This window comes from Leptonychotes weddellii, chromosome 5 (assembly GCF_054177405.1).
Source record: "Leptonychotes weddellii isolate Sample4059 chromosome 5, ASM5417740v2, whole genome shotgun sequence".
Classification (NCBI taxonomy): Eukaryota; Metazoa; Chordata; class Mammalia; order Carnivora; family Phocidae; genus Leptonychotes; species Leptonychotes weddellii.
In genome coordinates, this window is record NC_138373.1 from 88,917,339 (window position 1) to 88,943,302 (window position 25,964).

The 25,964-nt window shown below is 36.4% G+C and overlaps 1 protein-coding gene across 5 annotated transcripts in view; it reads left to right on the forward strand.

Moving 5' to 3' along the window:
- CCDC91 (coiled-coil domain containing 91) overlaps positions 1-25,964 on the forward strand; it is a 342,380-nt gene that overhangs the window by 9,597 nt on the left and 306,819 nt on the right. For 2 of the 5 annotated variants that reach the window (XM_081821380.1, XM_081821379.1), the window contains one exon: positions 18,569-18,650. The exons of the other annotated variants lie outside the window; for them this stretch is intronic. The gene's annotated coding sequence lies outside the window, so the exon portion shown is untranslated. The remainder of the gene's footprint in view (positions 1-18,568; positions 18,651-25,964) is intronic. 5 annotated transcript variants of the gene reach the window in all.

A 25,964-nucleotide genomic window follows, 5' to 3' on the forward strand; every position in this document is an offset into this window, starting at 1 on the left:
TTTTGTTTTTTTCCCTCTCATTTCCTTATCATGTAGCATAAGATGCATTGAGTGTATACATAGTATTTTAAGTAGTGTTACTTTTCCATCATAGTATATAAAATTTGAGGTATCAAGAAGAGTAAACCTAATTCAAGGACTTCTCCTCCTCTTCTGAGGAAGAGGTTAGTATGTTTCCAGGTATACACAGGATAGTTGTATCATCTTAGTCATAATTAAGACCTTGTTATTGTCTTTATTTGGAGATTAAGTGTGGTTTAAGGAGATGTATACAGGTACTAAGTTGACTAGGGATGGACTTGCGATGGTTAATTTCATGTTTCAAATTGGGCCAAGGGTTTTTATTGTTTCCTGTCTCACCTTTAGGTCTTTAATCCATTTTGAATTTATTTGTGTGTATGGTGTAATAAAGTGGTCCAGTTTCATTCTTTTGCAGTTTTCCCAAAACCATTTGTTGAAGAGGCTGTCATTTTCCCATTGGATATTCTTTCCTACTTTGTCGAAGATGAATTGATCATATAGTTAAGGCATCCATTTCTGGGTTTTCCTTTCTGTTCCATTGATCTATGTGTCTGTTTTTGTGCCAGTACCATACTGTCTTGATCACTACAGCTTTGTAAGATAACTTGAAGTCTGGAATTGTGATGTCTCTAGCTTTGCTTTTCTTTTTCAAGATCACTTTGGCTATTTGGGGTTTTGAGATTCCATACAAATTTTAGGATTGTTGTAGTTCTGTGAAAAATGCTTTTGGTATTTTGATAGGGACTGCATTAAATGTGTACATTGCTTTAGGTAGTATATGATATAGAGAACAAAGGTCAAAAACCGAAATGCAGATAAAATTAAATTTACTTATAACCTGCAGCCTATTGACAAATACTTCAGGCTGGCAGAGTATAACTTTCCTCCAGGAACTCCCAATCTTTTTTTTTAAAGATTTTATTTATTTGTATGTCAGAGAGAGAGAGAGAGAGAGTGAGCACAAGCAGGGGGAGCGGCAGGCAGAGGGAGAAGCAGGCTCCCTGCTGAGCAGGGAGCCCGATGAGGGACTCAATCCCAGGATGCTGGGATCATGACCTGAGCTGAAGGCAGACGCTAACCCACTGAGCCACCCAGGTATCCCCAGGAACTCCCAATCTTAATGTTAATGCTTTGCTCGTGGGAAAAACAACCTTAGCTTGACAATAGGTAGGCCTCCAGGATCCTATGAGTCTTTAGCAGATGAAAATCTATTTGTAAACTTCCCTTTGTATTTACTTCCCCCAACTCCAAAGTATAATCAGTTGCTTCTCACAATCCAGGGACAACTCTTTTCTGCCCTTGGGTCCTGTCCCTGTGCTTTAATAAAACCACCTTTTTGCACCAGAGATATCTCAAGAATTCTTTCTTGGCCATCAGCTCTGAACCCCAACATCTCCACATCAGTATAGACGTTTTAACAATATTTGTTCTTCCAATCCACGAGGATGGAATGTCTTTCCATTATTTGGTGTCATCTTCATTTCTTTTCATCAGTGTTTTATAGTTTTTAAAGTACAGGTCTTTTAACTCTTTGGTTAGGTTTATTCCTCAGTATTTTATTATTTTTGGTGCAGTTGTAAATGGGATTGTTTTCTTAATTTCTCTTTCTGTTGCTTCATTTCTGGTGTATAGAAATGCAAAAATTTCTGTACATTGATTTTGAATCCTGAGACTTTACTGAATTTGTTTATCAGTTCTAGCAGTTTTTTGGTGAAGTCTTCCAGGTGTTCTGTATATAATATCATGTCATCTGCACATAGTGAAAGTTTAACATTTTTCTTAATGATTTTGATGCCTTTTATTTCTTTTTGTTGTCTGATTGCTGTGGCCAGGACCTCCAGTACTATGTTGAATAGAAGTGGTGAGAGTAGACCTCCTTGTCTTGTTCCTGACCTTAGGGGAAAAGCTCTCAGTTTTTCCCTATTAAGGGTGATGTTAGCTGTGGTTTTTTCATATATGGCCTTTATTATGTTGAGGTATATTCCCTCTAAACTTACTTTGTTGAGCGTTTATATTATGAATGGATGTTGTACTTTGTCAGATGCTTTTTCTGCATCTATTGGAAGGATCATGTGGTTCTTATTCTTTCTCTTACTGATGTGATGTATTAATTACGTTGATTGATTTGCAAATATTGAACCACCCTTGCAAACCAGGAATAAATCCCACTTGATCATGGGGAATGATTTTTTTAATGTATTGTTAGATTTGTTTTGCTAGTATTTTATTGAGGATTTTTGCATTTATATTCATCAGGAATATTGGCCTATAGTTCTGTTTTTGTGTTGTCTTTATCTGGTTTTGGTATCAGGGTAATGCTGGCCTCATAGAATGAATTTGGAAGTTGTCCTTCCTCTTGCATTTTTTGAAACAGTTTGAGAAGAATAGGTATTAAGTCTTCTTTAAGTATTTGGTCCAGTTCACCCATGAAACCATCTGATCCTTGACTTTTGTTTGTTGAGAGTTTTTTGATTACTGACTCAATTTCTTTGCTGATAATCAGTCTGTTCAAATTGTCTATTTCTTCCTGTTTCAGTTTGGGTAGGTTGTATGTTTTTTTTGGAATTTACGTTGGTATGTAGTTTTTCATACTATTTTCTAAAATTGTTTATATTTCTGTGGGGTTGCTTGTTATTTCTCGTCTCTCATTTGTGATTTTATTTATTTTTATTTATTTATTTTTTGGTCCTTTCTCTTTTTTTCTTGATAAGTCTGGATAGAAGTTTATCAATTTTATTGATGTTTTTAAAAAAGACTGCCCCTGCTTCCATTGATCTGTTCTATTTATTTTTTAGTTTTTATATCATTTATTTCTACTCTAAACTTTATTATTTCCTTTCCTCTGCTGGCTTTAGGTTGTTTGTTGTTCTTTTTGTAGCTCCTTTAGGTGAAAGGTTAGGTTGTTGATTTGAGATTTTTCTTGCATCTTGAGGTAGGCCTGTATTACTATAAACTTCCCTCTTAGAACTGCTTTTGCTGCATCCCAAATGTTTTGAACTGTTGTGTTTTCACTCTCATTTGTGTCCATGTACTTTTTTATTTCTTCTTTTATTTCCTGGTTGACCCATTCATTATGTAGTAGCATGTTCTTTAACCTCCATGTATTTGTGGTCTTTTCAGATTTTTTCTTGTGGTTGACTTCTAGTTTCATAATATTGTGGTTAGAAAAGATGCATGGTATGACCTTGATCTCTTTGAAATTGTTGAGGCTTGTTTTGTGGTTCAATATGTGATCTATTCTGGAAAATGTTCCATGTGTACTTGGAAAGAATCTGTGTGCTGCTGTTTTTGGATGGAATGTTCTGAATATATCTGTTAAATGCTTCTGGTCCAGGGTGTCATTCAAAGCCATTCTTTCCTTGTTTATTTTCTGTTTAGGTGATCTGTACATTGATGTAAGTGGGGTGTTAAGGTCCCCTACTATTATTGTATTATTATCAATTAATTCCTTTATGTTTGTTATTAACTGTTTTATGTACTTAGGTGCTCCCATATTGGGTGCATAAATATTTACAATTGTTATATCTTCTTGTTGGATTGTCCCTTTTATTATTGTATGGTGTCCTTCTTTGTCTCTTGTTATAATTGTTCTTTTAATGTCTGTTTTGTCTGATACAAGTATTGCCACTCTGTCTTTTTTTGATATGCATTTGCATGGTACATGTTTCTCCATCCCCTCACTTTCAGTTTGCACGTGTCTTTAGGTCTAAAATGAGTCTCTTGTGGGCAGCATCTAGATGGGCCTTTTTTTTTTTTTAAATCCATTCTGTCACTCTGTATCTTTTGGTTGGAGCATGTACTCCATTTACATTCAAACTAATTATTGATAGATATGTATTTGTAGCCATTTTACTTGTTTTTTGGTTGTTTCTGAAGATTTTCTCCAATCCTTTCTTGTCTTTCTCTCTTTCATAGTTTGCTGGTTTTCTTTAGTGATATATTTGGATTTCTTTCTGTTTATTCTTTGCATACTTATTAGTGGTTTTTGATTCGTGGTTACCATTAGGTTTGCATATAACATCTTTGGCATATAGCAGTCTATTTTAAGTTCGTTAAGTTTGAACACATTCTTTACTCTTCTCCTCCCCACATTTTAGGTAATATGTTGTCATATTTTGCATCCTTTAATTTTATGAGTTCCTTGACTGATTTTTTACAGAAGTATTCCTTTTTACAAATTTTGTGTTTTCTGCCTTTACACTGTCATTTTTGAGCTTTCCTTTCAACTCAAAGACTCCCCTTTAATATTTCTTGCAGGGCTGGTTTTGTGGTCATGAACTTTTTTTTCATTTATGTTTGTCTGGGAAACTCTCTATCTCTCTTTCTATTCTGAATGATAGCCTTGCTGGATAGAGTTTTCTTGGCTGCAGGTTTTTCCCTTTGAGTACTTTAAATATAGCATGCCACTTCTTTCTGGCTTGGAAAATTTCTGCTGAAAAATTTGCTGATAACTTTATGGGGTTTCCATTATATGTAACTGTCTTCTTTTGCCTTGCTGCTTTTAATATTTTCTCTTTATTACTATATTTTGGCATTTTAATTACAGTATGTGTTGATGTGGATTTGCTTTTTTGGTTTTGTTGGGAGTTTTCTATGCCTCCTGGATCTGGATATCTGTTTCCTTCCCCAGATTGGGAAATTTTTCAGTGTTATTTATTCAAATAAATTTCCTGCCCCCTTTTCTCTCTTCTGGGACACCTGTAATATGAATGCTCTTACTTTTGATCGAGTCACTGAGTTCCCTAAGTTTATTCTCATTTTGCATAATTCTTATTTCTCTCTTTTGTTCAGCTTGATTACTTTCCATTACTCTGTCTTCTAAGTCATCAGTTCATTTCTCTGCTTCTTCCATCCATCTCTTCCTTCCGTCAAGTGTTTTTCTCATTTTGTTTATTCAGCCCTTTATCTCTGCTACTTTATTCCTTATCTCTGTGTTAATGGACTCACTGATGTTCTCTAGTCTTTTCTCAGGTCTAGTTAGTATCCTTATGTTCATTGCTTTAAATTCTCTATCAGGCATGTTACTTACATTTATGTCGCTTAGATCTCTGGTGGTGGCCTTGTCCTGTCCTTTCATTTGGGATAAATTCCTCTGTCTTCTTATTTTGTCTAAGTCTCCACCTGTTTCTGTGTTAGGATTGTTAGCCATGTCTCTTGTTGTTAAGGGTAATGGCTTTATGAAGAAGAGGTCCTATAGTGCCCTGCAGTGTAGTTTCCCCTATTCCCCATGCCTGGTGCCTCTGGGAGTATCTTCAACGTATGCTGCATGCACTCTTCTGTTGTGTCCTGACCACTTTATCCTTCAGGCCAGTTGTCTGTAGAGGCTCTCTTTGCCTCTTGTGGGCAGTGTTTTGTCCCTGGGCTGAATATGGCATGTTTTTTAAGTAGGTGTGTTCTGGTCTGCTTGTGAAGTGAGACCTGTCACCACCTCTGGTATGAGCAGGGGTATGGGCCGGTTGTCTGAAGGAGGGTTCCTGCTGTGCTGGGAGTGAGGCAAGGGTGACTGGTAGCAGTGGTTCCACCCTGGAGCAAGGGGGTTGAGGGAGCTTGGTGTAAGCATGTTAGGTAGTGAGTATAAGCCCTGAGCTGGATCCTGCAGGTGTCTGTGACTTTATATTGGGTGAGGGAGGGAAATGGTGCCTGCCAGTTCCTTTGTTTCTGGGGCTCTCTCTCTGAAGGCTGCCTCTTTGGGACATGCTCAGGGATGAGCAACTAACCTCCCTACTGTGTGCCCTTGGTGCTCTTTAGATCGCTGTTTCCATGCTATATGTCTGTGGGCTCTTTGCCTGCCTTTTCTCCAAGAGCAATCCCAATGTCCTCTGGGCTCTCCCTGAGCCAAACACACTGACTTTTAAAACTCCAGGCTGTAAGCTCCGCTGATTGCAAGAACTCATGAAATTCAGCCCCTCTCACTTTCCAAGCTAATAGCTATGGGGATTTGTTTTCCTTGTGCCCTCCCCTATGTGTTAGTCTGTCTCTTGCCCTTCTCTGCAACTGTGGCTCCCTCCTGACTGCAGCAGCCAGGGTCTGTTTCTCTCCCAGCCTGCTTCTCTGCACTTACTACTTTCTTTGATGTGGTCTCTTCTCTACCTTTATTTGTGGAGTTTGTTCTGCCAGTCTTCATGTTGATTTCTGGGATATTTTGGATGATTTAATAGTTATCTGGTTGTGTTTGTTGGATGAAGTTGAGCCTTGGGTTCTCCTACTTCACCACCATCTTGCCCTCTTCTCTTTGAGCTTTTATTTTCCCCCACAACCTCATTTTAGATTATTGAAAATAGTCATTATGCCTCTGTCCTCCTTGTTGAAAGCTAGGTATTAATTAAATATTTCTGGTGACAGATTAGTGAATATAGTAAAATGGAATCCTGTGCCAAATAAGATACTGCTTAAATTAAAAAGAGGAGAAACCCATGAGCAGTGGTACTCAGTACTGTTTGTTTTCATTTTTTTAAAAGTAAAGTAAGTTAAAGGAGTAATTATGAAGACTATAGGATTTCCCTGTTCATAAAACATTTTGAGGGGAAAAGAATGATTGTTTGGATACTTACAGCATTTAAAGCTGGTTAATTACCACACATTCTTTCCATTGTGATTGTGTAGCAATGCTGAGGTCTGGAATCATGCAAATCATTTCAGAACCTCTTTTTCTCTTTTTTTAAATCAGCTCTCAGTAGAGTTCTTTCTCTCTTGGTTCTCAGACTTAGAAGACATATAGTGATTTTCTAAGCAGAGAAAATCTTGGTTCTTCCTGCAATTCAATTACTTTAACATGTTTTTAGTAATTAAAAGAAAATACAGATTATGCTTCAGAAATATCACAGAACTGTTATTCTAATCAAGAAAGGTATGCCATCTTTTGGGGAGAGTAAATGTAATGAATTTTCAAGTTTGTCATCTCTTTAGGAGGAAGGCTAATAATTGAATAAACTGAATAAAACACCATTAATTGGTTATATATATATATATAGGTATATTGGTATGTGTATATATATTGACATATATGTAGGTTATATATATATATGTTGATGTATAGATATATATGTTATATATATGGAGAAGCTGAGGCATGTGTTTCTGTATGTAGGAATTGTAGCATTCTTTTAAGTAGTTATCTGTTCTTAGCTGTTCTTAACGTAATGGGAGATTGGTCAGACCGATGCTGTTCTAATTGTTCTTCATCTGTGAAACCCAGACTGAAGGTTATTGATGACTTCAAGTGTGTGTGTGTGTTGAGAGAGAAAGTCATTGTGAGGGATGTAAATAGAATGTTACTTTCATTTTAAGAGATTCTTTGTTTTAGCTTTTCAGAATATCATGAAACTACTGTTGTAACTGGGACACAGAGGTGCAAAGAGCACCTGGCTCTGGGGATCCCAAACAGAGCAGGTTCAGCCACTTGCCACTGACAAAATCCAAGGGCAGAGAGATGAGTGGTGGTGCAGCAAGAAAGAAATTTATTTCAGTGAGGCTAACACTGGAAAGACAGCAGACTAGTGTCTCAAAGACTGTCTCCAAAATGCTGAAAATACTTAAAGGTTTAGATAAGGAAAATGTAGGACAAAAGTCCATAGATACATGCAAGTGGGCATTAAATGTCAGGTTGATCATTGTCTTGGGATCAATCACATGTGGTCTTGCTGGTGTCAGGGCAGTCCCTGTTGCTTGAGGGAATAGTTTCAGTTCCCATCACAGAATGCTTTGCCTGCAGGGTCTTTTGCCTGAGTTGAGTTAAGCTGGAAAGGAGAACTTAAAGAATTAGAAAATACAGACTGAGGTCAAAATAGAGGGAGTTGAAGTCCTCTTTCACTGTCATAGGCATCAGAGTTGTAGTGATTGTGGAGGAACCAATGCTTAGGAGAATCGCACTTTTGTTCACATCACTACCATTGCGTTCCAGTTACCCATAGTTCGTGTATCTTTTTCTCATGGTAAAAAAATTATGGTAAAAAGATTAAGCTCATAACATATTACCAGGGAATATGCCAAAATGAGCTAGATGATAGTATGGTGGTACTCACAGTAGAGATGCTACCACAGGATAAGGCACATAATTGAATACATGTTTATATAAACACACACATATATACCTGTATATGTTTCATATTAAATTGCCTGGGAATATTGAAATCCCCCAATTTGTTGTATCCTTTAAATATCCTAGCGTAGTACTAGTTTGCACATAAGCCAAGTTTGATTGTGCATTTTTGAGTTGTCTGTGGTTCTTTGGAAAGTTTTAAGAAATTTTCTGGAATAGCAATTTTGAACTGACTAATCTGTTCATAGTTGCAGGTGTGGTTCAGATTTTTTCCTATGTATTTGAGAAGTTGAAGTCAGTCAATCAAAAATAATGTGTTTATTCATGGACTATTGTTCTGTGCAAAAAAAAAAAAAGGCAGGCTTTTCAGAATGGCTGGAAAAGACAGAAGATGAGACTGGAAATGCACATTTGAGCCAATTTATTAAGGAACTATAGGGTCTTTACTGGTAGAGTACTAACCGCATGATGGTATGATTATAGTATATAATCATTCTGTTACGCAACAATCTAAAAAAATAAGGTTTTCTTTTTTTTTTGTGACAGAGGGTAGTGATATGTAAAACTTAAAGTAAGACAAACTTCTACTAAGCAGAAAGATGATTATAATTTGGGTAGGCCTGATAGCTTCTCTAGTCTCAGGCAGCCTAGCTTACTGTATAGAGCTTTAAAAAGCCTGATGTAGTGATGTCCCCTATTTCACTTTTCATCTAAGGTTATCTTTTTGTTTTCTTATTACATCTATCCCATCCGTGTTCAGTTTCCTTGGTTTTCCAGTTTGATGACTCCATGGTCTGTTCTCACTTCATCTGTCCTGTGTTTGATCTTTTGGACACCTGATTTTAAGCTTGGTTACATTAAGCACTCTGAGACAGTTTAAATACTGCACGTCTTTTTTCTCTAGTTCTCAATCCTTCCCCACTTTGGTTTTTGTAACAGTTGTAGTTCTGCCTAAGAGATAATCTTTCCTTTCTCCTCACTTTCAAGAAATGCTCATTAGCTGGAGTACCTGCTTAATGTGCTCTTTCTACTCCCACCTGTGCTAGAGGAGGGGACTTCGCACTAGTGACAAGTGTTGAGGCTGCGATGAAATCTCAATTCCTTTTCACATCATAAATCCAATACTATTAAAAATATTAAATAAATTAAAATAACCAATAATACTTTCATGGCTTTTTACACATATTTACATATGAGAAACTACTACTGCATTCATGATCTAGAACATTTCCATCACTTTGAAATATTTCCTTATGGCTTTTTACAATTGCTCCCATCCTAGCACTCCTTGTTCCTGACAGCCTGATTTGTTTTTCATCACTGAAATTTTGCCTTTTTTTAGAATTTTATTTAAAAGGAGCATTATGGATGTCATTTTGTGTGTTTGCTTCTTTCACTTGGTGGAATAAAGATTCATCCATGCTGTTGTGTATGTGAATAGGTTAAATTTTGTTGCTGAGTAGTATTCCATTGTACGGATATACCACAATTCCTTTATCCGTTTACTAGCTGATAGACATTTTCAGTTGTTTCTGTTTTTTGTTTTTCCTTTTTATATTAACATTACATGTATTTTTTAAATTTTAAAATTGTAGTAAAATGTACAGGACATAAAATTTATCACTCTAATCATTTTTAATGTACAGTTCAGTGGCATTAAGTACATTCACATTGTTGTGTAACCATTACCACTATCCATCTCCAGAACTTTTAATGTTATTATAATTGGTATTGTTTATTTTAATTTTCAGTTATTAGCTTCTGGTGTATAATAAAATACAATTGGTTTTTTTAATTATTGATCTGGTACTCTTCATGTAACTTTTTTGAGGATTCCTTAGGATTTTCAACATAGACAGTCATGTTGCCTGTGAATAAAGATAGTATTACTTCTTTTCCAGTCTGCATGCCTTTTATTTCTATTTCCTATCTTATTACACTGGCAAGGACCCCTGATGAGAACATGAAAAGCATGCATCTTTGACTTCTTAAGGATTTTAGGGTGAGGCATTAGGTCTTTGACCATTAAATAATGATGTTAGCTGTGAGTTTTCTTTTTTGGAGATCGTCTGTATCAGATTGAAGACATTTTCCTCTATTCTTTGTTTGCTAAGAATTTTTTATTTTTATTTTATGTATTTATTTTTTTTAAAGATTCTATTTATTTATTTGACAGAGATAGTGAGAGCAGGAACACAAGCAGGGGGAGTGGGAGAGGGAGAAGCAGGCTTCCTGCCAAGCAGGGAGCCTGTTGTGGGACTCGATCACAGGACCCTGGGATCATGACCTGAGCTGAAGGCAGACGCTTAACAACTGAGCCACCCAGGCGCCCTGATTTTTTTTTTTTAAAGTATGCTCCACACCCATGATGGAGCCCAGTGTGGGGCTTGAACTCATGACCCTGAGATCAAGACCTGAGCTGAGTTCAAGAGTCAGATGCTCAAGTGACTGAGCCACCCAGGAGCCCCAAGAACAGAATCTATCTTTAAATGTTATATATGCACTTGAAAGAATGCCTAATCTGCACCTGGCTGGTAGCGTTTTTCCAGAAATTTTTGTTTGTTTCAAGTTTTTATTTAAATTCTACTGGTTAACATATAGTGTAACATTGGTTTCAAGAGTAGAATTTAGTGATTCATCACTTATGTACAACCCCCAGGGCTCATCACAAGTGTCCTTCTTGATACCCATTACCCATTTAGCCCATCCCCTGCCTACCTCCAGAAATGTTAGTTAGCTTAAATTGGTTGATAATGTTGTTGAAGTCTTCTATATATTTACTGATTTTCTTCCTGCTTATTTTATCAATTATTTTGAGAAACTGTTGAAATCTCTAGCTGTGGTTTTGATTTATGTATTTATCATTTCAGTTCTGTCACTCCTTGCTTCATTTATTTTGCAGCTGTTATTAGATGCATATACATTTAAGATTGTTATGTATGCCTGATTAATTTATTTCTATATCATTATGAAATCTCTTTATCCCCAGTAATATTCTTTGGTCTGAAGTCTATTTTTTCTGGTGTTAATATAGCCACTTCAACTTTTTTTTTGTTTTTTGTTTTTTTGATTACTGTTTGCATGTATATCTTTTACAGCCCTTTATTTATTTATTTTTTAAAAATTTTATTTATTATTATTTATCTAATTGACAGAGAGAGAGAGAAACAGTGAGAGAGGGAACACAAGCAGGGAGAGTGGGAGAGGGAGAAGCAGGCTTCCTGCCGAGCAGGGAGCCCAATGCTGGACTCTGAGATCATAACCTGAGCCAAAGCCAGCCGCTTAACCAGCTGAGGCACCCAGGCGCCCCCACAGCCCTTTATTTTTGTCTTTTTTTTTTTTTCTTAGCCATAATGAATTTCTTGTGGCATATAGTCAGGTCTTTTTATTGAATGTGACAATTTCTGCTTTTTAACTTAGCTGTTTAAGATCATCTGTACTTAATATAATTATCAATATAGTTGAGTTTAAGTATATCATTTTGCTATTTGTTTTCCTTTTTCCCTTTCTGCCTTTTCTTCTTTTCCTAACTTATGTTGAGTTTGAGGTTGTTTTTTGTTTTTAATTTCATTTTATGCCCACTATGGCTGTATATTTTGGTTAATTAATTTAGTCATTTTTCTAGGGTTTACAATATATACCTTTAACTAATTAGTTTACTTTCAAATAATGTTCTATTTCATGTGTGGTGTAAGAACTTTTCAACAGTATACCTCTATATCCTCTCTCATCATTTGTGGTATTGAGAGCATTTTGTTTACTTTTATATATTCAATAAAACCAACAATGCATTGTTATTACTTTTGTTTTAGGAAGTCAGTTATCTTTAAAATTTTTATGTTTAGCCACATATTTACTATTTCTGGCACTCCTTATTCCATTTGCACCAATTCAAATTCCAATCTGGTTTAATTTTTCTTCTTGAAGAACTGTCTTTAACATTTCTTTCAGTGCAGGTTTGCTGGCAAAGAATTCTCTCAGCTTGTTTGTCTGGAAAAATATCTTTATTTTCCCTTCTATTTTTAAAGATAGAAACTGAATCAGTAATCAAAAACCATCAAAAAAGAAAAGCTTAGGACCAGATAGCTTTAGAGGTGAATCCCACCAAACATTTAAAGAATTAATACTTATTCTTCTTAAGCTATTCCAAAAATAGAAGAGGAAGAAATGCTTCCAGATTTATTCTATGAGACCAGCATTAGCCTGATACCAAACCCAGACAAGGACACTACAGAAAAAAAAAAAATGGATAAAATTATGGACCAATAGCTCTGATTAACACAGATGCAAACACCATCAACAAAATATTTACAAACCCAATTCAAAATATATTAAAAGGATCATTCACTGTGATCAAGTAGGATTTATGTCAATGATGCAAGGATGGTTTGATATCAGCAAATCAATCAGCATGGTACACCACATCAACAAAATGAAGGATAAAAATCATATCATCATCTCAGTCAATGCTGAAAAAGCATATGACAAAATTTGATGTCTGTTCATGGTAAAAACTCTCAGAGAATATACCTCAACATAATAACGGTCATATATAACAAACCTACACCTAATATCATACTTAGTGGTGAAAAGCTGAAGACTTTTCCTCTAAGACCAGGAAAAAGACAAGGATGTCCACTCTCACTGTCTTTACCAATATAATATTGGTAGTCCTGGCTGCAGCAATCAGACTAAACAAATAAATAAGAAAACCTTATGTAGAAAGTGCCCTGTGGGTCCCAGTAGTGCAATCCCCTTTGGTCACCAGGCTCCAGGGGTGTCCCTTGTTTGGGCTCTGTGTGCCTTCCTGTTTTGACTGGGCCTTGGCTGCTGTAGTTGTGCTGGTAGGTGGGGCTAGCCTTCCCCCACTTACTGCCCTCCCCCCGCCCTGCCTTTCCCTGGGGCTGTCTACCAGGTAAGGTAGGATGTTAGTCCCTTTTGGTGGATGCCCATCCCAGCTGAGGCTGCCTGCCTGTGGGGTGTGGCAAATCAGGATTCACTCTGGAGGAGTGCCTGCTGGGATGGGCAGGTTGAGTGGGTCTGCAGGGATACACTCAGATGGGGTGAGCTGTGCTAGCAAGGAAGATGGGGAGTGTTAGAACTGGCTCTTGCCTGTGTCAGGCCACCTAGGCTGAAGGAAGGCTAGAAAAATGGCTCCTGCCAGCACTTCTGTTCTGGGGGAAAGCTCCTGTTGACCCCTACCCCTCTGGCACAGGCTTAAAAATTAGTCAGTAAATCTCCTTCCCCTATAACCCAGGTGCTCTTCAAACTGCTGCCTTTGTGCTTGGTCTTAGATGAATAATATAGTGCTCTGATCCTCTAGGAGTGAAGTCTTGGTTTCCTATAGCCCTTTCGTTCTCTCAGAGTTATACCTGCTGGCTTTCAAAGCTGGATAATATGGGGGCTTGTCTTTCCAGTGCAGGTTCCTAGGGCTGGGGGTGCCCATTGTGGGGCTTGATCTTCTTGCTCCTCAGGGAGGACTTCCACTCCTGTAATATCTTTCCCATTTGTGGGTTGCCATGCAGGAGTTTTTTTTTTTCTGACCACTTCTCAGTCCCTCTTGCCTTTCTTTTTTTTTAAGATTTTATTTATATATTTGACAGAGAGAGAGAGAGAACACAAGCAGCGGGAGTGGGAGAGGGAGAAGCAGGCTTCCCACTGAGCAGAGAGCTTGATGCAGGGCTTGATCCCAGCACCCTGGGATCATGACCTGAACAGAAGGCAGACGCTTAAGGACTGAGCCACCCAGGTGCCCCCCTCTTGCCTTTCTTGATGTGACTTTTTCTTTATATCCCTAAAGAAAGAGGGAAGAGCTGTTCTGCTAGTCTTCGGGTCATTTTCAGAATGAGTTGCGTTATATGTATTTGGAGCCTCAAGTGTGTCTGAGGGTGGAGGTAAGCCCAGGATCCTCTTAATCCGCCATCTTCCCTGCAGTCTCTTTCTGATTTTTTTGAATGGCTGTTAATTTTGATTGGATTAAGCTATTTTGAGTTTTATCTTGTTGATTGTTGAATTTTGTTGTATTATTTCAAATAGTGTATATTGTTCCAACTCTCATTTATGTTATTTGAAATCATTTGGATTATTTTGAGGCATATTTTTAAGATTTGTTAGTATGGGTCCATACTAACAGAGTTTATTGTAGGTCTCATTTAACCCCACTACTAAGGAGATGTGCTCCTGAGGATTCAGCTGAATCCTCTATGTATTACAAGGTTTATCCACTCTGACTAGTAGGAATCTAAACTGTTGTCTGCTGTGTGTGAGCTCCAGATGTTGTACTCACTTTTGTTTATCTTTTCCTAGTCTTCTATAATTTTCTGTCATTTATGTATGGGTTTTAGTCATCCCGAGACTTGAGCAGACTTTTCTATCTCTGGGATTCTTAGTGTTTTCTCAAGTTCTTGGCCCTGCCTTATAAACCTTTAACTCTGTCTCCTCAACTCAGTTTTGCTTGGGTTTCGCCACTATGTCTTGTAGCATATAAACTGACTCCTGTTTGTAAGCTGGGCAATTACAATGCTTACTTTTCTTATTTCCTTTCTTTCAAGTGTTACAGTCCTTCGTTACCTGTGGTCTAATACCTGAAAGCCACTGTTTCATATATCTTGTTCAGTTTTCTAGTTGTGTTAGTTGGAAAGTTAAATCTGGCCCCTATGTCTCCCATTTTGATTGGAAGTAGAATATTGTCTGTATAGTGTAATTTAAACTTTCCTTCATCCTTTGTCTTACTTTTCCTTTGAAGTAGCTACACTACAGAAGATAATGGATACTTTAGGGGTGGGTGGTAGTGAAGATGTCTGCAAGTAAACTGCTGGTGATAGTTAGGAAATGTGTGTTTTATTTTTTCTGTTCACTCTTTTCATCTTTTATTATAGTTTATATTTTATAAAGTATTTTATAAAAAGTAAAGTCTCTCCTCTTGTCATATCTTTGTATAAAATTTACATGCTAGGAATATGCACCATATTTTTTGGTAATTTCCTATATTTTAGACACATTACTTCCTACTCTTAGTAAACCTTGAGAAACCAGACATTTCTCATTTCTGTATCCATAATAGATCATTGTACTTAGCAACTATTTAGAAAACACACTCATTTTGACATAATGTGAAGAATTTTAGTGTACAGATTTTATGCTGTTTGGCTAATTAGAGATCCTCAGTATAGTTACAGGGTTTTCCTGTTCATTTTCTGAAATGAGTCGAATCTGATCTTTCTCCAGATCTGTATTCTTTCTGACTAGGTGACAATCCCAGAGCTTTCCATCCTTGGCATTATTATCCTTTTCATTGTGTTGAAACTATAGTTTGTAAGATAGCTGCAGCTGCACTTGGATAGTTCTACTGCTTTGGTCTTTTCAGGATTCATGCATGTGGTAACAAATACCACCAGTAACATCATCTCTAAGGGGTGAGGACTATAGATATGTACAACTTAAAATTATTTCTTTTGGAAACTCATCTCTTTTTCAATATATTCTTCCTTTATTTCTTCTGGAAATTATATGTGTTCTTCAAGGTTATGCAAGCTTTGACAAGCTGAGCTTTGCCAGCCTATCCAAGGGAAAAGTCAGCACCTTACATGGAGCCAAAGTAGAGGGGAAAAAAATCCCCAATTTTAATGGCATTGTGTCAGGAAATGGAAAGCATGGTGGGGCATATGTGCAGATATATGTAAACTTGTAGCTCTGCATGCTCTTAGGTTTTTATTGTGTTCCTTTTATGTCTTATAGAGACAATATAATATAGGCCATGGTGAAAAATTTTTTTCTCGACTTTTTAAAGGAGTGGTGGATGTTTTTGTGATGCTGTCAAGATAAAATTTCTATTTTTTGTTAATATATTTACTATCTGTTTGATATTTCTGTAAATAAATGAATCTTTATGTAGCTTTTGCATTTTACCCTAGGCAATGTTGTGTGCTCACTTGTGTTTGGCTCTGCTTTCATTTGGCTTCCTTTTTCTGAGACTTGAACTATTTAACGTCCATAGCCAACCTTCTAGTGTTCCAGTGCAACTATATGCCCCTCATCTCCTACTTTCTTCTTTTGCTTGTCTCCTGAGCAAGATTTCTCCCTCTATATTTATTTCCTCTTTTGAAACTTGCCTCTTTGGTATACCATTTCACTAGGGTATTATTATATAATTTGGTAAGTTGAGTAATTCTCATTTATTAATGATACTGATGTAGGAAAAGACATTAGGGTTCGAGTTCGACAGCTAAGAAAGAATTCTTGAGATGTTTTTGGTGCAAAAAGGTGGTTTTATGAAAGCATGGGGACAGGACCCGTGGTCAGAAAGAGCTGCACCGGGGTCATGAGCAGTAGCCCATTATATAGTTTCAAGTTGGGAGGGAGTTAGGGATCGCTTAAGTCTCTAAGGAATTTTGGAATAAGGTTTTCAGGACCTTGAGGGGGCTAGCTATTATTGGGAAAAGGTCATTTATTACTGTCTAATAAAAACTGAGTCATGAGACCCTTCAGATGTATATCGGTGGGTCATATGCTTGGGAGATGATTGCCAACACGTATCTAAAATTTCCAAATAAATTTTTATATGTTAAAGTAAACTTACAGGATCTTGGAGGTTGGGCTAAGATTACCTGTTGCCCTTAGCAAAGTATTAACATGGAGGCAGCTGAGTCCCTAGAGGAGTGTTACTCTCTGTTTCAAGGACTTGTCAGTGGGGCTGTAGGTAGTAAGGAAATTTAATAATTTTTCTTCTGCCTCTGTTTCCCACATCAATACTGCTAGTAACAGTAGGGAGTTTTGGTATTTAAATTGACAATCACAGGAGGTGTTAACTTATGTCATAAATATTATAATATTAAGCACTTTGAGATTTTATTTTCTTTAATTTTGAGAGTTTTTGGTCTTTATCTAGATTCTTACTGTGAGGAAGAGAAATGTATTAAAACAAGTAAGTAGTCTCCTAAAACCGTAAGGTTCTTGGAGAAAATTATTTCTCTTGAAACCCAGCCAGTAGAGGTATGTCTGTACTGTTTCCTCAGTAGCTTCAAGTCAGGTATTTTCATGGATGTTCTGCTTGTCCCAGAAAGAGAGCCTAAAGCTGAGTTTTTCACTTGGGGAGTGCTTAAATGCTCCACAAATCAGTGACTAGATACATTTCATTTTGTGCCCATGTGGTTTCTGTGGGTAGTTTGTTGTTTTAAAAACTTTCAAAGAACATTTTTTTTTTTCCTGGCAATCATGTGTATCCTGTGCAAGTATTTTTCATTATTAATAATCTTGAGAAGAACCAACTCCAGGTCATAATGCAGTTGGCTAAAATCATAAGGTATTATCCAGTCATCCCATATGATTTGTGTCTGGTTTGCCAAAATCCATTAATTTGAGGCTCCCAAAGGGCAGAGTAATGGTTTCCTCTCCTGTTTTTGTCACCAACCTGTTTTTGGAAATTATTTCTATCAATTTTGTGTAAATTAACAGTCTTCCAGAGAAATTCATGAGATATTTAATTTCTTCTGGGCCTATATACTGGTTTTACTTTGGGGTGGGTATTTCCCTCCTCCGTTCTTACTCTATATAGAAATTTCCCTTTGTTTTTGACTTGAATTTCAGCTTTCCATTGTGTTTTGCTTTTCATCTTCTTCCTCATTTAGGCCTAGTGGTTAGAAATCTTGTCTTTAATTGAATTTCGAAGTGGTTAAGTTTCTGTCCTTTTCCATTCTCCTGTACAGTAGTGAGGGTTTGCTTCTACAGGTACACTACAACCTTTTAGTAATGAATTTGGGTTTAAAGAGAAATTGAATTAAATTCTTGAGTTACTTCAGAAGTTGTAACATCATGCTATTTACATTTCTGGCCACACAATGAAGGTTTTTATGAAAGTGAAGTATTGTAGTGAAGTTTTTGAAAATGAAGCTTTTGTGTCATCAGCTTGTGGGCATGAAAGGTGTTTTTAGGATTTTGCTAGCCCAGAATTACAATGTTCAGTAGTCCATATAAATCTAGTTAATAAGTGAATTAACCAGAAAGAAAACTTGAAGAACCCCTTCTCTGAACTTTCTAACTTAACCGAGGAGGAAACTGAAATCTAGATAGATTTGGTGACTGTGATAACATGTAATTTAGTGGAAGTGTTAGGACTAGAGCCTAGTGCCCTGACTCTACATCTAGTGCTCTTTCTACTCCCTTGAGATCTCTTACTATCTTACCACCAACAAAATGATAATTTATGTGAAATGTTACAGGGCTCTGGTTTTAAAATACCCAAATACATTTTATTTTTGTGATATAAGTTTGATGAGAGAAAGCTTACAAATTCATACCACATTTTCCCTCGTCCTGTAAAACAGTACTGATCATCTTTGAGGTTATTCGTTGAATATTTGAGGAAGGAAATTGTTTGGCCTTTATTTGTTTAAGCCTATTCTTCATTGTATTAAAGTAGTTTTTAAAACTTCCCAAAACTAGGAAAACATGCAAATAAAAATCTCCTATTTAGCATTTGTTGATGGCTTTTCCTGTCTATCTTTCTAACAGAACCTGTTTTGTTCAGGCATCTAAACCTTCTTCACATGACTCAGAGAAGGGGTCCTCTTTCCTAGTTCCAGGATTGATTCTGGTAAGTCTGAGTGAAACATGGCAGTTCCCTTTCTTTGTTAGTGACAGGTTCAAAAATTAGCAGATCACAATCTCAGAATATCTTGATCTCTTGCTTCCAGCCTGTAGATGAAGCTACACATAGGCAGTCAGCTAGGAGAGTTACAGAGGATTTCTGAAGCTCTGACTTGTAGTGCTTAGAGCCTGCTGTACCTGTGGACTTCCTCTTGTATTTGATAATGGTTATACATTTCCTTATTGTTGAAGCCAGTTTGCTTTTGGAATTTCTGTTACTTCTGGATGAAAGATGCTATCTGATACATCTCTTGATACTTTATACTGTGAAAGACGATTCAATAAGAGTTAGATTTTGGCCACTAAGTTGTTGTGAATTCAAGGAATAGAGAAGACTTTAGATAGGTTTGAAACTAGGAGAATCTCTTTTAAGAGATTTGTGATTGAGACAATTATAAAATCAGAGCTCATAAGGCATCATAAACCATTGTGACTTAACTTCCATCTTTTTTTAGCTCTACTGAACTTTTCTTCCTTTTTTTTAAAATTTAAACCAGTAACCTAAGTCCAGTGGTTTCTGTTCATTTCTTATTTTCTTTGACCTTTATTATATTATACCTATTTCCATCCTTGTTCACTTTTCCCATATGACTTCTAGGGCATCGTTCTGTCTTTGTATATTTATGATCATTTCTTTTAAATTTCTTTTACTGACTTACTTTCTTTGACCTATCTCTTGAGTAGTAATGGTTTTCTATGTTTTTTATATTCTTGGCCTAATTAAAAAAAAAAACTTATTGTTTATTTTTTATTTTATTTTTTTTAAAGATTATTTATTTATTTATTTGACAGAGACAGAGACAGCGAGAATAGGAACACAAGCAGGGGGAGTGGGAGAGGGAGAAGCAGGCTTCCTGCTGAGCAGGGAGCCCAATGTGGGACTCAATCCCAGGACTCTGGGATCATGACCTGAGCTGAAGGCAGCCGCTTAACGACTGAGCCACCCAGGTGCCCCCCAAAAAACTTATTGTTTAGAATAATTTTAGAATTATAGAAAAATTGTGAGCTTAGTACAGAGAGTTCTTATATATTCCACTCATAGTTTTTCCTATTATTGATATATTAGTATGGTGCATTTGTTAAAATTAATGAACCAATGTTTATACATAATTATTAACTAAAGTCCATACTTTTTTTCAGATTTCCATAGTTTTTATGTACCATCCTTTTTTCAAACTCTTCCAGGTTCCCATACAGGCGGGATACCATATTACATTTAGTGGTTATTTATGTACTTAGGTTCTTCTTGGCTATGATGGTTTTTTAAACTTTACTTGCTTTTGATGACCTTAACAATTTTGAGTAGTACTGGTCAGATGTTTTATAGGTTGTCCTTCAAGCAATTGGGGTTGGTCTGATGTTTTTCTTATGTTTAGAATGAAGTTAGGGGTTTGGGGGAAGAGACCACAGACATAAAATGTCATTTTTATCATGTCATATCAAGGGTACACTATCAACATGACTTAATCATTGTTCATATCAACCTTGATCATTTGGCTGAGATGGTTTTTGTTAGGCTTCTCTGCTTCACAATTCTTTCTCCCCCTTTCCATGTGTATTCTTCAGAACAAAATCAGTGTGTGCAGGCCACACTTAAGGAGTGAGGAGTTCCACCTTCTTGAGGGTAGAGTATTTATATAAGTTAATTGGTATTTTTCTGCATGGAAAATTTATCCATTCTTCCTTCCTTCCTTCCTTCTTTCTTTTCTGTTCTTTTCATTTCTTCCTTCCTCCTTTCATCATTTATATCAGTATGGATTTGTGGATATATATTTTTCACTTTACTTCGCCTAAATTTTTAATTGCTGTTTGTACATTTATGTTTTCTAAATATGTTTATCCTGGCAATTCTTCCTACTTCTCTTTTAGAAAGAGCTCTTTCAGGGGACCTGGGTGGCTCAGTTGTTAAGTGTCTGCCTTGGGCTCAGGTCATGATCCCAGGGTCCTGGGATTGAGCTCCGCATCGGTCTCCCTGCTTGGCGGGAGGCCTGCTTCCTCCCTCCCACTCCCCCTGCTTGTGTTCCCTCTCTCGCTGTCTCTCTCTCTGTCAAATAAATAAATAAATCTTAAAAAAAAAAAAAAAAGAGTTCTTTCTAGTCAACTTCCTATTGGACTGCATCCTACTGGTCTTTTTTTAAAAAAATATTTTATTTATTTATTTGAGAGAGAGAGAGAGAGAGCATGAACAGGGGGAGGGGCAGAGGGAGAAGCAGACTCCCTACTCAGCAGGGAGCCCAACTCGGGGCTCTATCCCAGGACCCCGAGATCATGACCTGAGCTGAAGGCAGACTCTTAACCAACTGAGCCACCCAGGTGCCCTGGTCTTTCTTTTACTGAAACCTCAAACTGAACGTGACCATATTGCCTAGGCTCAGACTAATCATTTTATATCTTATCTCCTTCATTTTATGCCTCATTACATCTACCCAAACTTGCTTTTCTAACTGCTTTCTCAAAGCTAGAAACCAGTGAAATCTTTGAGTTTTCCTTTCCTTGTTCCCACTTCCTTAGTAGCTCTCATTTGGATTATCTTTGTCTCTGTCCTTTCCCTAAAACTAGCCTATTCTACTTCCACACCATTATCCATACCGCCTCCTAGACCTTTTCCTGAAGTATATGTTACTTATTCAAAATACATCTCTTTTCAGAATCCTTCAGTGAGTTCTGTCTCTGACTCTAATTTAACTGTGGTTTTAGGCAAATTACTTGGTTTCTCTCTAGCCTGTTTTCCTACTTAGAAAGTGTAGGTAATGATAGGGATCTTCTGAGCATTAAAAGTGATAATGTGTCTAAAGAGTTTAGGTATGTGTCTGGTACAAAGTAGTACACTGTAGAAGACAATTATTTTTATTATTCTGTGACCTCTTTCAAACTCCATGAAATGAACTTTCACAATTTGGCTCCTAGCCACTTATCCAGCAGCTTCATTTGTGGATATTCTCCTACCATAGTTACCTTGTCATCCAACAATTTCACACAATTTGTTGTGTTTTCGGTTTGCCATACTATGTACTTTTATATACCTGTCCCTTCTCACATGTTCTTTTGTCAGGAATGTTTTTATCTTTCTCGACTAACAGGAAAACTGGCTTCTCTATATATCCTTCAGTATTGAACTTAACTATTCCCACCATGAGAGTCAATCACCACCATTTTCTATTGTCACTATACCATGTGTATTGATATGTAATGTATACTGTGTATATGTTTGCAAGTGTGTCTCTGTTAAATTGTGACCTCTATGGGGAAGGCCTAAACTTAATTTATCATTACATCATTAGCATTTATTATGACTCCATTAAATTTGTTACATACACTGCCTTGCAAGTGCTGAAATCATGTCTAAGTATCCTTTACTAATGGTCATGAGGCTTCTACTTGAACCCATCCAATAGTGAGAAATTTATAACTGGAGAGGTAGTGATTACTTTTGGATGGGTCTAAATTTTAGGATTTTATTAATTTTTTATTTTTTAATTTTTAAAAAAGATTTATTTATTTATTAGAGAGTGTGTGTGAATAGAGGGAGGGACAGAGGGAGGTGAAGAGAGAAAATCCCCAAGTAGACTCCCAACTGAGTGCAGAGCCCAGCATAAGGCTCGATCTCACGACCCTGAGATCATGACCTGAGCTGAAACCAAGAGTCGGACACTTAACCGACTAAGCCACCCAAGCACTCCTAGAATTTTATTTTTATGTAGATTTTAAATCTGTCTGCCTTTAGTTTTCACTTGTCTGTTCTCTGGAGCCGTAGTTAGTCTGTGCATTCAGCATTGTAAAGTATTTGAGCACCAAATATGTTTTAAGTACATTTCAGAAATCTCTTGGTTAGAAATGAAAGAGACCTGAAACACTGTAACTTAAGAAAAACAAATTTATTCATTGACATTGCTATTCTCCAGACTTTTTTGATTGTTCACCTCTATCAGGTATCAGGTGTATGTCCAGTATGGGTATATTTATCTGCTCATTGTGTATGTGTGTGTTTGTGTGTGTGTGTGTTCATGTGTGTATGACTACAATAATATATTATTTACATTACAAACAGACATAAACATAGTACTTTGCAAAAGATAGTACAAAATACGTATATTTTAATTTAGGTGAAATATTTCTTCTCATATTCTGATGGATCATCTTACATGTCCCCTTCTCTTCAGGGTTGTATGTGCACAACATCTTAAAGCTCTCTGATATATGTAATCAGACTCTGTTATGGGCAGGGTTGGAGCTGGTCTTTGGAATGACTGAAATGACTCAGATGACTTCAGAAGATCTACTTTTTCTTTTTTCTTAATGGCTTCACTCTCTTGGACTGGCTTCTCTTTGGGGCTAGGACCCTGGTTGCTGGCTTTGGGCTCATTTCTTCACAGCTTTCACTTATTCAACAAATTTTGAACGGAGTGTATAGTCTGTGTCTGCTGCTATTCTAGATATTGAAGATATAACAATGAGTATTAAAAAGAAGTATATTTAAGTGATAGTACTATGTAGAGAATTAAAGGAAAATGATGTGACAGTGATTAAGTGACGCTTAAGAAAGTGTTTGTCCAGAGGGGACACTGAATGAGATCTGAATCTCAAGAAATAACTAGCCCTGCAAATATCATGAAGAAGAGCATTCCACGGAATAGCTTAGGCAAAATTATTAAAGTGGGACTGACCTTGTATGTGAGGAAGTAAGATAAGGCAGTTGAGTTCATAACTTAGTAGATGGGGAGAGTTTTATGATCAGAAAGAAAAGGGTTTTTTCCCTTCTATCTCTAGTTGGAAACATCCCAAGGAAAGATTGATTGATTCAGCTGGTATATTCTTTTTTTTTTTTTTTAAGTCTAACAATAAGAGATTTATTTATTTATTTTTTCCATGCAGAACGTGCCCTCTTTAATACCCATCATCAGCTGGTATATTCTTAATAAGCTGTGCAATAATTGTAGTAGTTGATACCATGTTCTTTTTAAGAAATCATGTTACTGTATTATTCAGTGTAGAGTATTTGAGCTAAGTTAGGTTCTGTTCCTAACCTAGAAAGAACTCTTACATTAGAGTTCCAAGGTGGGCTTTATATGTTTGAGTACTTAATTTAGATATTGAAATGCTGTATATTATGGATATTAGAAGCTTCAAAAAATTCCCCCCAAATAGAGCTCTACGGTGACTAACTGGCTTTACTACTATTACAGAATTTTAACAATACTTTTTTTATGTTGTAATTTCGGGTTTTGAACATGTGGGTTGTGAGAAATAAACTGGAAATCTTGTCTCTGGGGGTTGGAATCTGGTGTGGCTTCAAATGACAAACAAAATATTTTAATATGTACATTGCCAGGTAAAATTTCAAATGGATTTTCCATAGGGTACAAACTTTTGAAGCCAAATAATGTAAAGTGATTTTATACTTGCAGACAGATTCCTGTTGAGTTACATTGGTTTTGTTAACTTATGGTGGGGAAATTGGTAGCTGATTAAGCAAACAACTAAAGAAATATCTTTGTACATCTTTTGTACAGTTTGTTCTTGTTCACTTGTCACAGGTTGTTTGGGGAAGAGTTCTGAGATTACATGCTAAGAGTTGGTATCCTAAGAGTCCAGTGGGTTTTTTCCTTGTATTTTTAAAATGACAGGTGTATTTCAAGATCTAGAATAGCTTGTTTTGTTTCAAGGAATTACCCTAGAAGAATTGAAATTAGTAATTTTTAGATTTTTAATTGTACTTAAATGAAGGTGTGTATGTTTTCTTTCTTTCTTCTAATTCATTTGAGAATTTTAGGAAAGGGACATTGTGTTACTGTTAGGGTGGCCAATTTAGAAAGGTCTAGGTGAGTTTATTATCTTTCAGCTTGCATTGTTCTTATTTATATGAGTGGCTGGAGATGTTGCATGTAATTTGAGGTCTACATCTGGTTTTATGTTGAGTGAATCTGATCTAGTCTCGGCTATCTTCAATCGTGATTTTCCCAGCTGTAAATTAGAAACTTGGCATTGAAAATCATGTGGTTTTGTGTAAGTAGAATTCAGATTGTGATGTTTTCTGTCACTTCATAATTCTAATTTTAGAGTTTCAGTTTTTATAGTAGAATAATTCACTCCAGAAAAGTCTGAAATTTGCTTGCCCATATATTGCCAGGAACACTGATGGTCAATGGTTTGTCAAACTGAATATCCTTTATTAGAAATATGGTGAAGCTTTTACTCATCCACTCATAGAATTGTAACCATGAATTTTCTATCTTTTACTTGTAAAGTCTACAGGAAACTCTTTGTATTTGCATTCTCAAATTTCTTGGAAACACAGAGCTATCTATGGAATTTTCCCTTCATTGGTAATAAAAAGGTAGGAGTGGGGGATAAGTCTACAGCATGAGCCACTTACTGCTCTTTTGACTTTCCTTAGAAAAAAATTCACCTTTCAAAATAGTGGTCTGAATTGAACAGGGTTCAATTGGAATACTGTAGGTACCAGGAAGTCTTTTCTTGTAGCTGTTACCTATTTGTGTAGTGCCATCTACTAGATTATAAATGCCTTGAGGATTGAAGTTACTATATATTCATCTTTGTATTGTTACACTTAGCTCCTCACATAATTTATACAGAGTAAGTATAGTGGGTTTGTTGAATTAATTTGGATTGACTTCAATTAGAGAGGATGGGGGATTAGGCAGATGGAAAAACAGGGCTAATCTGAGGGAGGCTAAGTCTTCTAGTCCTAAGATACCTTGTTTTAGTTTAAGTAATCAAGAATGGTGATGTTTTATTTACCTTTAAAACCCTATGATTGACTAGTCAGAAATTGTAGCATGTCCTTGCTCTGTTACCAACTGGAATTTACCTTTCAATAAGCTGTTCTGTGTAATAATGCTGGTGGTTAAAAAATGCCATTACATATATTGTTTCAGAGGATAGTTCTCATGAATCAATTTCTAGACTAAATTCTTCAGTCTTTTTCTGTTGCTCCCCTGTTTAAAAAACTAATGTGTAATTTGCATATATTGTGAAATGTACACATAGGAGGTGTATAATTTGTTGTGTTCTGACAAATATATAACTTTCTACTATATACATCAATTAAGATATGAAACATTTCCATTTCCCCAGAAAGTTCTTCAGTTCCCCTTGTACTCTCTTTCTCTACACCATTTTACCCCAACCCCTGATCTACTTTTCTGATTTCTTTTACATAGACTAGTTTTACCTGTTCTTGACCTTCATATAAATGGAATTACACAGTATGTACTCTTTGGGCTTTTTTTTTTTTTTTTTT